The 15,061-nt window shown below is 40.9% G+C and overlaps 1 long non-coding RNA gene across 1 annotated transcript; it reads right to left on the reverse strand.

Annotated features, from left to right (window-relative positions):
* Positions 1 to 7,201: 7,201 nt before the first annotated feature.
* On the reverse strand, positions 7,202 to 14,466 carry LOC147184298 (uncharacterized). The gene is made up of 4 exons (XR_015094010.1): positions 14,399 to 14,466; positions 10,854 to 10,892; positions 7,855 to 7,964; positions 7,202 to 7,497 (listed from the first exon to the last, which is right to left on the reverse strand). It is a non-coding gene; the product is annotated as an uncharacterized LOC147184298 (long non-coding RNA).
* Positions 14,467 to 15,061: the final 595 nt, after the last annotated feature.

A 15,061-nucleotide genomic window follows, 5' to 3' on the forward strand; every position in this document is an offset into this window, starting at 1 on the left:
CGTCACTTGCTGTTGTTTGCTAGTCAAACCCAACACATTTAGAGCTTTTCTGTCGGAATATTTCTAACGTTACAACGCAGGACTGGCGCCAGGTAAACAGCACAGCCAACTTCCAATAGCTGCTGGAACCAAGTAAAAAAACGGTTAGATTATGGTGAGTGCATTCATTGTTTACAGTCGTTGAACTGTCAACTAAAATAGCATTTAGCACTTGCAAAACTAACAACACAACCAGATTGACTAACCATTAAAAGTTATAAATAGTTCTTGGTGATCATTTATTGTATTGTATATTTGATTTTCAGTTAAATTCAGATGGGAGGGTATCAAGGTTGCACTGGGACCAAATTTGGCCCGGGAAAATATTCGTCAATGCATGGGTGCATGTTGGGGGTGGTTGGGTCGTGGGGGTATTGACGACATGCGTCAAATTCTATTTGTCAACGGGAGCGGGGAAGGTGGGTTGGGGGTAGCACTATTCTTCTTTCATCTTCGGGGGAAGGGAGTGCGCATGGCAACCGGTGACATAAGGCGATTACTATTCATCGACAAATTGCTCCAAAATCAATCCATAGGTGTGGATGCATCGTTAACTCATTCACTGCCAATGACGGCTATAGACGTCAAAAATTCATTTGAACTATTTCTAATAGTTTAACATTTTTTTCCACTTTTGTTAACAAGAGTATGAAAACCTGGAACTTTTTTCATTGTACATTTAGAACAGATATAAAATGTATGATTAATCGTGAGTTAACTATTGAAGTCATGCAATTAATTACAATAAAAAAATGTAATAGAAATAGTTCAAATGAATTTTTGACGTCTATAGCCGTCAATGGCAGTGGATGAGTTAAAGGAGGTAACCATAAAGGAAAATCTGTAATGCGCTGTTCTACAATACTGCAAATGATAACCATAAAAAACAAAACAAAAACGTATTTAATGGATACCTCTCTGATGTTGTCATGATCTTTTTAGAAGAAAGCTCTTATATTGGCTTCATTTACAATGTGTTATTTGCATAAAATAATCCTGCATTGTAGATCATAACTCGATTTTGGCGCCTCTGTGGCGCAGTGGTTGTGAAGACAATAATTACCAAACAGGAATAATAAGATCTTAGTGGCACACTGTTTGTGCACGTTGCTCCTAGCACATGTTCAAGAACACATAAACACACCTCAACCAGCCACCGTCAACTGCTGTACAACAATAGCGCACCTCTTCAACACGAGACAGGCCTGCGCTCCTCCACCCTATTTGCTTTTTTAGACTCGCTTCACACACCCTTCACTAGAATTCTTTCTTTTACTGAGTTGTTCTATGCAGAACAGGACCCAGCCTCTTAGTCATGCTGGTGCCTGCTGGAATTTGTGCAAATGACATGGCTTCTTGTCCCTGTATATAAGCCACACCGGTCCATTAGTGAGCATAAAGTGGTCGTCGTTTTAGATGTCGGAATTTGGACACCCCTGAAGTTTAGCTACCCACAAGGATTACAAAAGTCACCCTGCTTGACCGTTTGCTGGGCGTGAGACCAGATTCCAAGGAGTTGTCAACACATACCAAAATAAGAAAAAAAGTCAGGCAACCACACCTTCAGCCTTGCACAACTTCCCCTATCCTTTGGTCTGCACACTCTTGGCAAACACACCCAAACAATCTTCACCCTTCAGTCCCGTGTTCAGTGTTGTGTAGCTGGCCCTCCTTAACCGCTGAAATGATATCGCCAGACTTTCAGGGCACAAGGACACCTTGTCAACAAGTGTGGCCTGAGTGAGGCCTTCACTCAAAGTGACACTCCACCTGATTCAGCAGCACACAGGCTACTGTTTACTGGACCTGTCCACTGCAATCAACACGTCTGTGTAGGCCCTGAGTGTAATTGCGCTGATGTGCTGGGCTGCGAAGAAAGAGGGGAGACAGCGGGGAGGGAAGGCTTGGTCTTTGTCCCCCACTTATTCACATCACAGTGCAGCAGCTCGGCGGCCGATTATAAATACACACACGCAGAGATGCTAGCATAAACATGAAAGCCTTGCAGGAAAGTGGACTTTTATTTTCAACATTCACATTATCTGGGTCAAAAGAAAGTTAAAGAATCATCCTCGTATAATCCATTAGAAAAAAAACATCCCTTTTAGCAGGATGTGATTATTTTTTCATTCATTCATTCTTGCAGTGCTTCAACTTCCGAAATGGACATTTTCACTATTGTTAATTTTGTTTAATAGCACAAGCTCTGTAAATTGTTGTCCATTCAGCATCCATTGCAGCTTGGTCATCCTGGAAGGTGGGGATTACCACATTTGCGGTCCCTTCTCGAGGTTTCTTATTTTTCCCCTAATGACTTGACTTGACTTAATGTTTGAGAAAAGTGGTGGTTTACTGTGTTGTTTAATGTCTTTCCTAAACTTGGGTCCCAAAACATGCCCTGGGTCAGTTTTCATTGGGCCGCCGATTGTTGTTATTTTGTTGATCATGAAGCTGGTAGACAATTTTTGGGGAAACATTTTGGATGTCACCTATTCTTTCCTGTTTAGGGGCACAGGTGAGCTGGAACCTATCATGCCTTTAAGACCTTATGAATTTTTTTTTGATCTGATAATATCCATCATCACGAGTTGTGTGGAGTTTCATTGTTGCCGGAATTTTCAGTTCCAATTCTGTGCCTTTCAAGAGATCAAATACACACAATCAGGCCAATTGGAGACGCTAATTAGCGTCAAAGTTGTCTCTATGTTACTGGGCTGACTCCCACCTCCCTTGTGACTTTGCACAATCGAACTGAATTAGAAGCAAGAAGGATTGCATGGATGCACATCAGCTCGACGTTCACTTGTTGCACTGTCACTGTCAGCACAAAATGTCCACGTGAGACTGACGCGTTCAGACAATCATCTATCATGACGGATCTCCACCTTTCAGGTGAAATAATGTCCTCTTGGCGTTGACACCCATGATGTGCCATTGACTGGCATGCTATTAGGCACAAAAGTCGGAACGAGGGGAGAAAGCTGCTGACCCTGCACGTCATCAATAAATGCACAAGTTGAGCTGGCCGTTACCACTTTGATCACTCTTTTTGTCAAATCCGAGCGCTGATAGAGAAGCTGACTGCGACCGAAAGTGATGTGAAAGACCTTTGAAGTGGTGTGACGATCGCAAGCCACGTCAAGATGAACACGTCTATTTGCGGCGTACAAAGAGATCACAAGTCACGATAGCAACAGCAGTTAGAGAGATAATTACAGGAGAGCGAATAAAGGTCCATTATGAAAGTTTGAAAGGGAGCTGTCATGTAGGATTACAACCACGTTGAAACGAAAACTCCCATGAACTTTCAAACTCTTCTTGTTGGGTCACACTAGATTCCTCCCGAAGCTGCTGGGCCTGAAGCACGGCTCTCCGTAACCGAAAACTATCTCACCCCGACTTCCAGCTAACTATTGCACCTCTCGCTTTTGTATCTGGGGAAAAGCTTTCCTGTAATCCTGGATTTTACTGTCTTCACTGATGACATTTTCAGATGCAAGGACTACGTGAAGTTCAACAGTGCAAACATCTTCAACATGGATGAAGTGATTTTCTATGACCCACAGCTGAACTCGATGCAAGTTACACAGATGCGGTCAAGAGATTACGTTTGATCTATTTGAGGCGCGAGGTCAACCAACACCTTCTGGCTGGCTAGTTTGATGAAAGTAGAGCTGTTTGAAATTTTTGTAGCGATCGATACCATGTAAATGCTGGGGCCACTTTTGCCGATACCGATACCAAGTACTTTTAGGTTGATAAAATATTTTGGTATTTTAAATCATGTTTCCTATTGTTCCTACATGTTTAAAGTTTTTTGCAAACTAAACTTTCTTGTTGGGATCATTAATATGACATAATGTAAGGAAACATACCTAGACTGTTGTTTAAAGTTACAACGTAGTAATAATCTTCATATTCTTAGTCCCTGTCGCTCTACTGCACTCAAAGAAATGTCAGCCACCGAAATTCCTCCAGTCTAGACACATAATACAATACTTATATGCTGTGCAACTAGCAGTCGGAAAAAGTGTATTTTTGGGCATTTTTACAAATTATACATTTTTGGCATGCCCACCTTCATGGACTTTTTATATTTGCATAGTTTCGAGTACGGAATTTGACCACCAAAGAGGAAGCTGTATCAACACTTAACAAACAGCAAACATCACAAGTTTCCCATTCTTGTGTTCTGCGTTCGATTCCCAGGCCTGGCCGCACACACTATACCTTCAATTGAAGAAAGATACAATTTTCAAAACATCCTGGGGTCAGAATGACAACCGGTTGTCAGGACGATGTCTCTCAAGAACACTTCAACTTCTTGGACATGTGGGAGTAATCTGTTTTGTCGAACTGCAATGCATCATACCAAGAGGTGTTCCTAATGTGCAATGACATGAAATGGTAAATTATTAGATCTAGCTCTCCAAATTGTTTTGGGCAACACTGCAGACTACAATAAGAAAAACAATCTTAAATCAATTTGTCACTTGGTTAAATCCAAGTCTAACTTGTATGAATGACTTCTAGCTATGGTTATGATTTAGAACAAAGACTTATGTGTTTCCCAAGTGACTGCTAACTATTCACAACCTCCCCCGCGCAGTGCTAACAAACTTGTCTGCTTCATATACTTGAAACCTGTTTAGTGGAGCAACCCCCACAGGGACGGATGAAATAAGCTCACCGGCACACATTAACCTCGACTGTGACCCGGCAGCTTGTCAAGAAGATGAACGTCTGAGACTGGAAAGAGAGCACGGGAGAGAGAGAGAAAAAAAAAACCTGCATTCTGTTTCCCGTAAACGAGGAAGGGGAGGGAGGGGGGTTTTTGGGAAGTTTAGTGACTCATCACTTTTTCTTTTCTTCCGACGCTCCCCCCATTGGCATTGCACTGCAGAAGTTGAATACCTTCACGGTAGAGCTGCCCGTCATGGCTTCAGTGGGCCCAGTCTTGACAGGGGTTTACGTTGAACGGTATTGAGCGATGCAGCTGTGGCTGTCACTATCCTCAGCTGCCTTTCTTCACTTTGAAACCTGAGGAGATAATAAGAGTAAGACAGCATTTATGTCTTGGTTCGACTCTTTGTTTTCTTCTTATACGTCTGCAGGTGCAAATGCTCAGGTCCAATCCAATGGATGAGATGAGTCATCAAATTCATTTTGTACGACAATAACACACAGACAAAAGCTTGTAAATGATTGCAGTTCTCTAATATAGAAGCTTTTATAGCACTTTTACCTATAATCGAAATGCAACGCCACTCTCTACTTTCTTCTCATATTTTTTTAAATCATCGCTTCTGTGTGACTGCTCATTGAAACGCAAAGACCTTTGTACCGCTTAGTGATCCCCAGCATCATTTTGTGGTGAGGGACTTTCCACCCTGCGGAGCCCGGCACGCCACACAATAACACCCTCCAACCCTCTGTTAGGAGGCATTTATCTGCAGGGTCCAAGCTTCTCTCACTCCCTAATGACAGACTCCTCAAAGACTGATGTCACCAGCTGTAAACAACGACAAAAGGGTCCCGCTTCTCGCCTCCGTTTGACCGCAGTCACATGATTGAAAGGCCTCCCTCCATCTAAATGGCCCCTTGTGAACACGAAGCTGCGACGCGGCTGCTACCGGTGACTAAGGAGTGACTAATCAAAACAGTTGTAGAAGTTGGCTTGCCATCTACATGTCATCAAGCGCTTGATATACGGCAGCAGTGTGGAAGTGGTGCAGACACAGACAGAGATGTTCAGTCCGTCTGTGTTTATCTTTCTATACACTCACAAATAAACACATTGTTATGGCAAAGGTTCAAGTTGTTTCCTTACTGTCTTTACGTTTTCAGTGAATGTCACACACATAGGAACTGATATACTCATCAAAGACCTTGCGTTGAATAAAACCAAGCAAACACGGCAGTGATTTATGAAAAACAAAATCCACTACATGTCCTTGCCTCGGCTTGCGGTTTTCTTCAAAGGAGCACCTTGTTAGCTGACTCACTGGCTGAAGTTGTACATTTCCACTTCCACTTTGAAACCTTTCCAACTGAAACTTTGCGGCAGCAAAACAGAGTTGGGGAAGGGGTGCGAGAGAGGAAGAGGTGCAGATCTGGAAGCAGTTAGAAGCTGGCTGATTCAGAGAAGGGGAAAGAGAGGAGAATGTGTCACAGGACTGTCATAAGGAATCTAATATACTGTATGTGCAAATTCCTAACACTACTGAGGTTGGAAATTTAGCAAGGCAGGGAAGATTAAGTCTTACTGAAGTTTTTTTTTTTATATCATGTTGATGACTGCAGTTGACACGTAATATCTTTTTGGCGGGCTTTTAGTGTATGGAAAATATTTGCATACATACAGCAACATAAAAAAGCATGTAATGTAACACATGACCTAAAACTTCAGTTTTTTTCTGATATTAACAATAACAACAACTACAAAAACACAATCATTTATTTCAATTCATAAAAAATTACCTTAAATCTATACTGAAGCTAATATTATTATTTTTTTAATAAAACGTTATACACAGTGTTGCAGATGTCACTATACACTTCCCCCTTTGTATTTCGTTTCAGGTGTCCTTCAGACAGATGTCAGGCCGTCAGCATTTGACTGCTTTGGCTTTGAACTTTTTGGTAAGCAAATCATTCCATTGGATCACCAATACTACACATACACAGTAAATTATGTAGAGTAAATTTTACTCTATTTAGAGTGGGACCAAATAGACTCAGTTTTAAGGTAATATTTACACTTGGAAAATAGTAAAATAAAAATAAAGTTCCTCAAGGGTTGAGGAACGAACTCACGACCTTCAGCTTGAGAGACTGCCACACTACCACGTGAAATTACTGTGTACCCTGTCTACAAAGTATAAACATCAATGTGCACACCCCAAAATCAAGACTTTTTAAGCACCTTCTACTTTAATTACAACACTCAGGTCCCTGTTTTTATCCCTATCGCAAGTCTAGTATAAAGCCGGTCTAACTTTTGCACTGAGTTTTTTTCTTCTTTTGGTGTTTTGGTGCATAGCTAGACAAATGCATATGAAGTGGGAGTGAACACAGCCGACTTGCTCCCGGCCAATGGCAACGGCTCGTATCCTTTCTCTGTGCAAAATAATCTTTTGATTCAAGTGGGACGAATGGTGCTGACCCAATGCCTGATTGATTAATTTATTAAGAGATATGTGTCAGTGAAAGTGAAAGTAAATATTAGTCCCAGTCAGAGCAACAACTCTTAAATCACTTATTATTGTGTAATCCTATATAAAGCCAGATACACAAACAGCTGATACAAGACAACATATTGATATGAATGTTTTTGTGACAGCTTCGTGTGGAGTCGAGGGCCACGATGTTCAGTGACTAAGATCCCTGATGTTTGTCCACTTTATCCACTAGGTACCAGATTTGATGTCCATCTGTCAAAGGACTGTGAACATCAAGCTCCACACACACACACACACACACACACACACACACACACACACACACACACACACACACACACACACACACACACACACACACACACACACACACACACACACACACACACACACACACACACACACACACACACACACACACACACACACACACACACACACACACACACACACACACACACACACACACACACACACACACACACACACGCACGCACGCACGCACACACACACACACACACACACACACTTACTAAACCAATGTGAAAATATGGCTCACCAGTTGTAAAAGAAGCGTTTTGCACATGGTTGAATGTCAGCTCATCATGCACGTGAAGTGCACCCTCTTACTCACCTCTCTGTAACCCCTCGCTCCTTTTGTCCTGTCATTTAGCTTCTCCTTTCCCAAGCAACGTCTGTGGAGGTCTGATAGCATCACCCCGGAGGTCTGACACCTGTGTGGTCCTGCGGGTCAACACGAGCAGCACAGACTGGGTCAGAGAACACACATACTGTACAGGCAAAAGATGAATAGGAGCTTCACCTGGTCTGACTAACATGTCGGCCTTTTAATCCCCTTTGACAGTTTTATCTTACTGAGCTAAATGGTAACAGGTGATGCCAGAAAATGTGTGTGTGTGTTTTTTCCCTGTAGACACTTACATCAACATGAGACATTTTCTGGTGTAAAACATAGAGATTGGAAATGTATTGCTATTCTTGAAGAAGAAAGAAAACCACTTTTGTATGACGTACTTAGCAGAAACAGGCAGACTAAAGAAAACAGAAGCAATGGACGATAGAAACAACAGAGCTGGAAAGGTTTCTCAGTGACATCATCAACAACGTCCTGAGGACAGGATTGATTGAATGTTTGCAACTACTCAAGCTCCAGACTTAAACACAATAGAACATGAACATGAAAACAAACAAACAAACAAACAAACAAACAAACAAACAACAAGCGGTTGCAATGAAAGACTCGAAAAGCGACACAAAATTAAAATGCAAAAGTCTGTTGATGTCAATGGGTCACTGGCTTGAAACAGTTAATGTAACCAATTTATTTACAACTACATATGGAATTATGACTTCACATTCATCTATTCCAATACTTTTGCTCAGCTAAAAAATAAAATAACTAATGCTATTGTAATTTCTTTATCAGATGTACATGAAAATAACTCGAAATAAAAGCTGAAATACTCCTTTGTTCATTCTAAATGTGTGATGTCAAACCCAAATATTTTCACTCCCCATAAAATGTTCAGGATAGAACATAGATGACAGGTCCAAAGTTTAAACTGAGAACATTTATCATTTTAAGGGAAAAAATATGTTGATTGTAAATTTCATGGTGCAAACAAATCTCAAAAAAGTTGGGACTGGTAGCAATAAGAGGCTGGAAAAGTCAATTGCACTTATAAAAAAAAACAGCTGGAAGACCAGTTACCACTAATGAGGTCCATTGGCAACTTGATTGGAGTATAAAAAGAGCTTCTCGGAGTGGCAGTGTCTCTCAAAAGCCAAGATGGGTAGAGAATCCCCAATTCCTCCAATGTTGCGCAGAAAGATAGTGGAGAAATATCAGAAAGGTGTTTTCCAGCGAAAAACTGCAAAAAGGTTGAAGTAATCATCATCTACAGTGCATAACATCATCCAAAGATTCAGAGAATCTGGAACAATCTGTGTGTGTAAGGCTCAAGGCCGAAAAATCCTACATGATCTTCGGGCACCGCAAACAGGAATACTTACTGTAAGGGAAATCACAGAAAGGGCTCAGCAATACTTCCAGAAAACATTGTGGGTGAACACAATCCACCGTGCCAGCCGCCGTCGCCAGATGAAACTCGACAGTACAAAGAAGAAGCCATTTCTAAAGCAGACCAAGAAGCGCAGGCATTTCTCTGGGCCAGGGGTTATTTAAAATGGAGTGTGGCAAAGTGGAAACCTGTTTTGTGGTCAGACAAATCACGATTCGAAGTTCTTTGTGTAAAACTGGGGCGCTATATCATACTGACTAAAGAGGAGGACAACCCAAGTTGTTATCAGCACTTATCAGTTTATAAGCCTGCGTTAGTGCGTGTGGCATGGGCAGCGTTCACATCTGGAAAGGCATCGTCAATGCAGAAAAGTATATTCAGATTGGAGAACATCATATGCTCCCATCCAGGCATCATCCCTTTCAGAGAAGATCTTGCATTTCTCAACACGATAATGCCAGACCACATGCAGCACCAATTACAACATCATGGCTGCGTAGGAAAAGGATCCGAGTATTGAAATGGCCAACCTGCAGTCCACTTCTTTCACTACTAGAGCACATTTGGCGCATCAAAAAGAGGAAGGTGCAACAAAGAAAGCCCAAGAAGACAGTTGAACAGTTCGAGAGACGCGTGTTAGACAAGAATGGGACAGCATTCCTATTTCGAAACTTGAGAAACTTGTCTCCTCGATCCCCAGACTGTTGTAAGAAGAAGAGGGGATGCCTCACAGTGGTGAAAATGGCCTTGTCCCAACTTTTTTGAGATTTATTGACACCATGGAATTTAAAATCAACATAGTTTTCCCTTAAAGTGGTACATTTTCTCGGTTTAAACTTTTGACCTGTTCTCTATGTTCTATTCTGAATAAAGTATTAAAATTGGGCACTTCCATATAATTGCATTCAGTTTTTATTCACAATTTGTATAGTGTCCCAACATTTGGGGAATTGGGTTTGTATATACTGTATGTGCAGTAGGGTATCATATATATTTTGAAAGGCTATAGCCTGGCTATAACAATTATTGTCCAGATGTAGGAGCCAAACATTAGACATAATTTGAACATTTTTGTTAGGAAGAATGTTGACTTGTCAAAAACAATACAATATTGAAACGCATAAAAAATAAGTTCTTTTTTTTTTTTTATGTGCGATTACCATTTATAAATAGACGTACATATTTAATGCTCCGTGTTAAATAAGAAGAACAATGATAACCCTGCTATCTACAAACAAGGCCTCCTAATAAAAACTCACAAAAGCTTCAAGCAATAGTGGTACAGTGTCTTGATTAATGTTGGATGCTGATGTGGGCGTATACACCGAGGAGACGGTTTTGTTAGACGCTTGAAGGTTATTTGTTTCGCCTCACCCCCAGCCCCCCTTTCTCATTCTTACATGTAATCAGCAAGCCAGTAAAGCCGAGTACATGCAAAGTTTATTTGTAACATCTTACTGTAAATGAACCCATTTTAAAATTGTGACTCCACAAACACAATGGAGGGGGAAAATCAGAAAGTGTAACACAATACTAAACACGTAACAAAAAGTCCATTGACGATAACACATGTTGTAGTACTAATACTGACCTGTGAGAGGCAGGATGGTGCCACAGATTTTCAACACTGCTGGATAATACAAAGAAGAAAAAACGAGTCAAAGTAGTAGTAGTAATAGTCGCAGCAGTAATGCTTGGTAATGTTACTACTTATGTCTTTAATGACAATGTGATTTTAGTCCAGAAAGCAGAAGAAAATACAGGTATTATTAACTAGTTCCTTTTCGATGCACAACATACTCAAATAGAATGAAAAAGAATTCAACTGTTTATTGTGATGCTCAGTGTGGTCTGCGCGTCTTGGCCACCTGGGGCAGTATTAGAAAGAAAGTAATGGAGACTCAGCTCCTCTCTTGGCTTCTCATATTAATTCATAAAGGATAGAGAGTATATGCCTTTGAGTATCATTATATTGTCTGTCTACATGCATTGCTGCACTGTTTATACGCATATATTTATTGCTTAAAGGGTAACAACAATGACTAGCACGTGCTAATTGTTAGCTCGTGCGCCTATGGTATTTGCCATTGTATGTTAGAATTAAGGTAGTGGAGGCTATATGGTTGTTTTAAAAAAAAATAATTAAATTCTCTTTGTTTTATGTTTAGTTTGGCAGTAACGATCTTTTAACACTCTTTTTTTGAAAAATATTTACTGATTATATGTGCAAAACTGTCACTTGTTTAGAAGTCAGTTGAGTCCCTTGCTACGGTCAGTTTTGCACTTAAACGAACGTGAAGTGAACGAAGCATATTTTCGATTCATGAACGTTTCCTTGAACGAGTTCATTCTGGGGCCAATGAACGGTTTTGGATGCAGTTCAAGGGTGCCAGGTTTTCTCTTGTTACACTACAATGAGGAAACCCGGGTAAATACACCGTAAACGAGCCTAAATTAGGGATAAAAGGCCATTATTTGGCAACCCAGTGGCTAACAAACCGTCTCAAGGGGGTGGGGTGTCGGGAGGAGACCAAAAAACACTATGAACTAGTTTTTGGACCGGTGAACTTAGTTTGAAAATGTTCAATTATGAACTATGAACTGAAGTACTTCATTTTAAAAATTGTGAGTTGAAGTTTAAATTAGTTCACATAGAAAATGAACCTTTTTTTTTGTACTCGCACGTCAAGCAAAAAGAAATCTTAGGGTATCATGATAAAAATTCTATTTATATGACATGACATCAATTACACAGAAAGAAATATCAAACATTTAATGTTTATGTACGCAACAGGTGACGCTATCAAGGGCTTAGGAATGCCTTAGTTTATGTTACATTTTTTAGATGATTAATTAATACAATTGATGCCTCTCGCCCCAGCCTTGTCCCACCAAGTAAAATTGGTCAAACTTTAGCTGTCTCTACTGCCGTGAAGGGAGGAAGAGCATGACGTTCATCTCCTGTCATGGGTGAACATCTCCTGATCAAGACTTTGCAACTTAAAATAGAAATATCTCACTTCCTTTGGCTGTATTAGACCTGGTCAGAGAAATAACCCAGGAAAAAGTTTGTAATGATAATATATTTGATGTGTAAGAGGTGTGAAATGCGGGTGCGGTGGCGTGTTAAAAATGATAGGATTCATCATCGCTGTGTGAATTGCAAACGTGTAAAAGAGCCCCATGACTGCTAGTATTAGTTGTGTTGCGTTGCTTATCTTTCTAAAAGGACTGCAGAGGTCACAGCTTCCCCCGTTTTGCGGTTTGTGACACACTTGAGCAAGAGCAATCGGTCATTGACGTGCGATGTAAATTTGATGACACCACTTTGGAAAATGGTGTTGAAATCCCCTGAACTTTGTAAAGATTCATCGTAATACTGCGGCACAATCGACAATCACGACAGGTGAATAAATCAACAATGAGTTTAAAATCCAATATTAGATTAGTTTGTGGAAGACATCCTTATAGGCAGGCTGACGTGAAGCTTCCGTTAGTGGTTTTGCGCAGATGTTCATGTGGGACAGGGGAAGTGTGATTCTGAACATTAATAGCATGGCAAGAGGCAACTTGTCTCAGATTGTGACATACTGAATTGTCAATATAGCAAGAAACACATTATATGACCTTTAAATTTAAAATCTGCCATTTTCCCTACACATTTCATGATGTGACCTATTTATGTGCGTATATGTGTGTTTAAAAAGATTGTGGCAGTTAAAAAAAAAATCCACATTTTTCACTTCCCCCATTGACGTGATTTGACTTGGCCTTAGGCTTGACATCTACTAACGATGAACAGAATGTACAGTTTATATCTCATTTCACGGATTTTTAATTGTAATTTCCAGTTGGCTTTGCATCAATTAATTTTCTTAATCCTTACAGTGTGATTTTGGTGTAATTTCCTGTGTGTGTGTGTGTGTGTGTGGGTGTGTGTGTGTGTGTGTGTGTGTGTGTGTCTTGGCTTGTACCACCCCGTCTTTTCTCTGTTTTGTGTGGCAGTCTGATCCGAGTTGACAAGAAAACAGCTAGTGCGCATGATTTTTGTTATTTATTGGACTTGCGCCTCCCAAATTCTGCTTGGATGGAAAAATGAGTGAATCACAGCCGGTCTGTTTCTATAAATTGCTGTGCTAATCATTTTCTTTCTCATAAAAATATGTTTACATTTTTCATTAGCAAACCACACTCCATTCTGCCAAACTCACCGCTATGTGTTGTTAAATCTCACCACCTCACAATAACACATTGCGGTTGAGGGTGCTCTCTTTCTAAATGTGTTCTGAAAAATGTGGGGCAGTGACCAGGGAAATCAGATCATGGTCGCCTTCCTTTTGGGACAATAATGGAAATTTACAATGGCAGGAATGGGCCAGTTGCCATAACGAGGGAAAAATCCAGAAAGTATGCGACTGTTGTCTTGGAAGCAGTATTGTGTTCAGGGCCAGAGGGAGAAGAAGTCTTTAATATTTCACACCATTCAGTTGCTGAAGGTAATTTGATAAGCTGATGTGAAGAAAGATGGGAAAAAAATATTACATTTTTGACATTCCACGCATTGATTCATTGTTCTTTCATGTGTGTGTGTTTTATGATGGATTAGTTGATGTTTTCTTAAATCTCCCTTGTAGGTCACAATGTATGTATTCTTAGATAAACATGAATTCCACTATTTGCGAATGATGTTCATGTAATGATTAAGTTCAGTGATCCAAGTGACTGCTCGGCGACTGAATCGTTGTGTGCCAAGCAATCGCTTGGCGCCAAGGGAGAAGAGGGAGAAGGATGGCAAAGAGGAGAACGAGGGATGAGAGATGAGGGGGAGGCGTAGGGGTGTGCGAGGAGGTGGAGGAGGACAGAGCGGCAGAGGAGGGTGATTTGAGGGGTTGCCAGGACGCCAAAGCTCATCTGTCATTCCGTGCGTCAGTCACCCTATTCCCAGACTCACACGCAGCAACAGTTCTTGCGCAAATGAGAGTGTACGCACGCACACACACACACACGCACACACACATGCACGTGCACAATACATGTTTTTTTTTACCAACCTATGCTGGATGTTCCCTCACAGTCTAATTAGATTCCACCAACACAACAATCCACTTCACCGCACGTTTTCCTCCCATTTCTTACCTCAGTCAAGCGTACGCCATACTGTCGTACTTCGGGCTGGTTCCCTGGCAACAGCTGCTTCCTGTTTGTCTGTCTGGATTGCCAGGGAGCAAGGGCAATGTTGGAGATGGCGGCATCGGCTCAATAATGACGGTAAAGTGGCTTTCAAGTGGCCATAAGGCACTTGTAGGATTGTCGTACTTTATTGAATCAACCTCAATCGAAAGAAATGAAGCCATATGCACATTCATTGTCCACAATTACACGCACACCCAAATGAACAGTTCAAGATGTCACTGGCTTTACATGTACTATATGTCATACTGTCAAGTTTATATCATAAATGTGTATACAGTATAATGCATTTAATGCATTGTTTACTACATTGATCCAAGGAGTCCGATGCAAGCTGTTGTCATATTTATGAATGAATTGCAATGATAACCACCACACATATCAGCGGAGCTCAGAATCTATTAGCCTGCAAATCATTCAAATCAAATGGTAAACCACCTGCACCACAACTTAGACCTGCTCCAAGCTGGTCTAAAGTCTACTCTACATTCAGTCACCAAATTGTCAGTTGGGGTGGAGGTGCGTAAAAGAAAATGCGCTTGGTTTGTCGGAGAGCCCATCTCGGCGCAGTTCTGTCTGCTAAATTTCCAAAAACGATAAACTAGACGT

The sequence above is a fragment of the Leptonotus elevatus genome, chromosome 1 (assembly GCF_054856555.1).
Source record: "Leptonotus elevatus isolate MCC_2025b chromosome 1, RoL_Lele_1.0, whole genome shotgun sequence".
Lineage (NCBI taxonomy): Eukaryota > Metazoa > Chordata > Actinopteri > Syngnathiformes > Syngnathidae > Leptonotus > Leptonotus elevatus.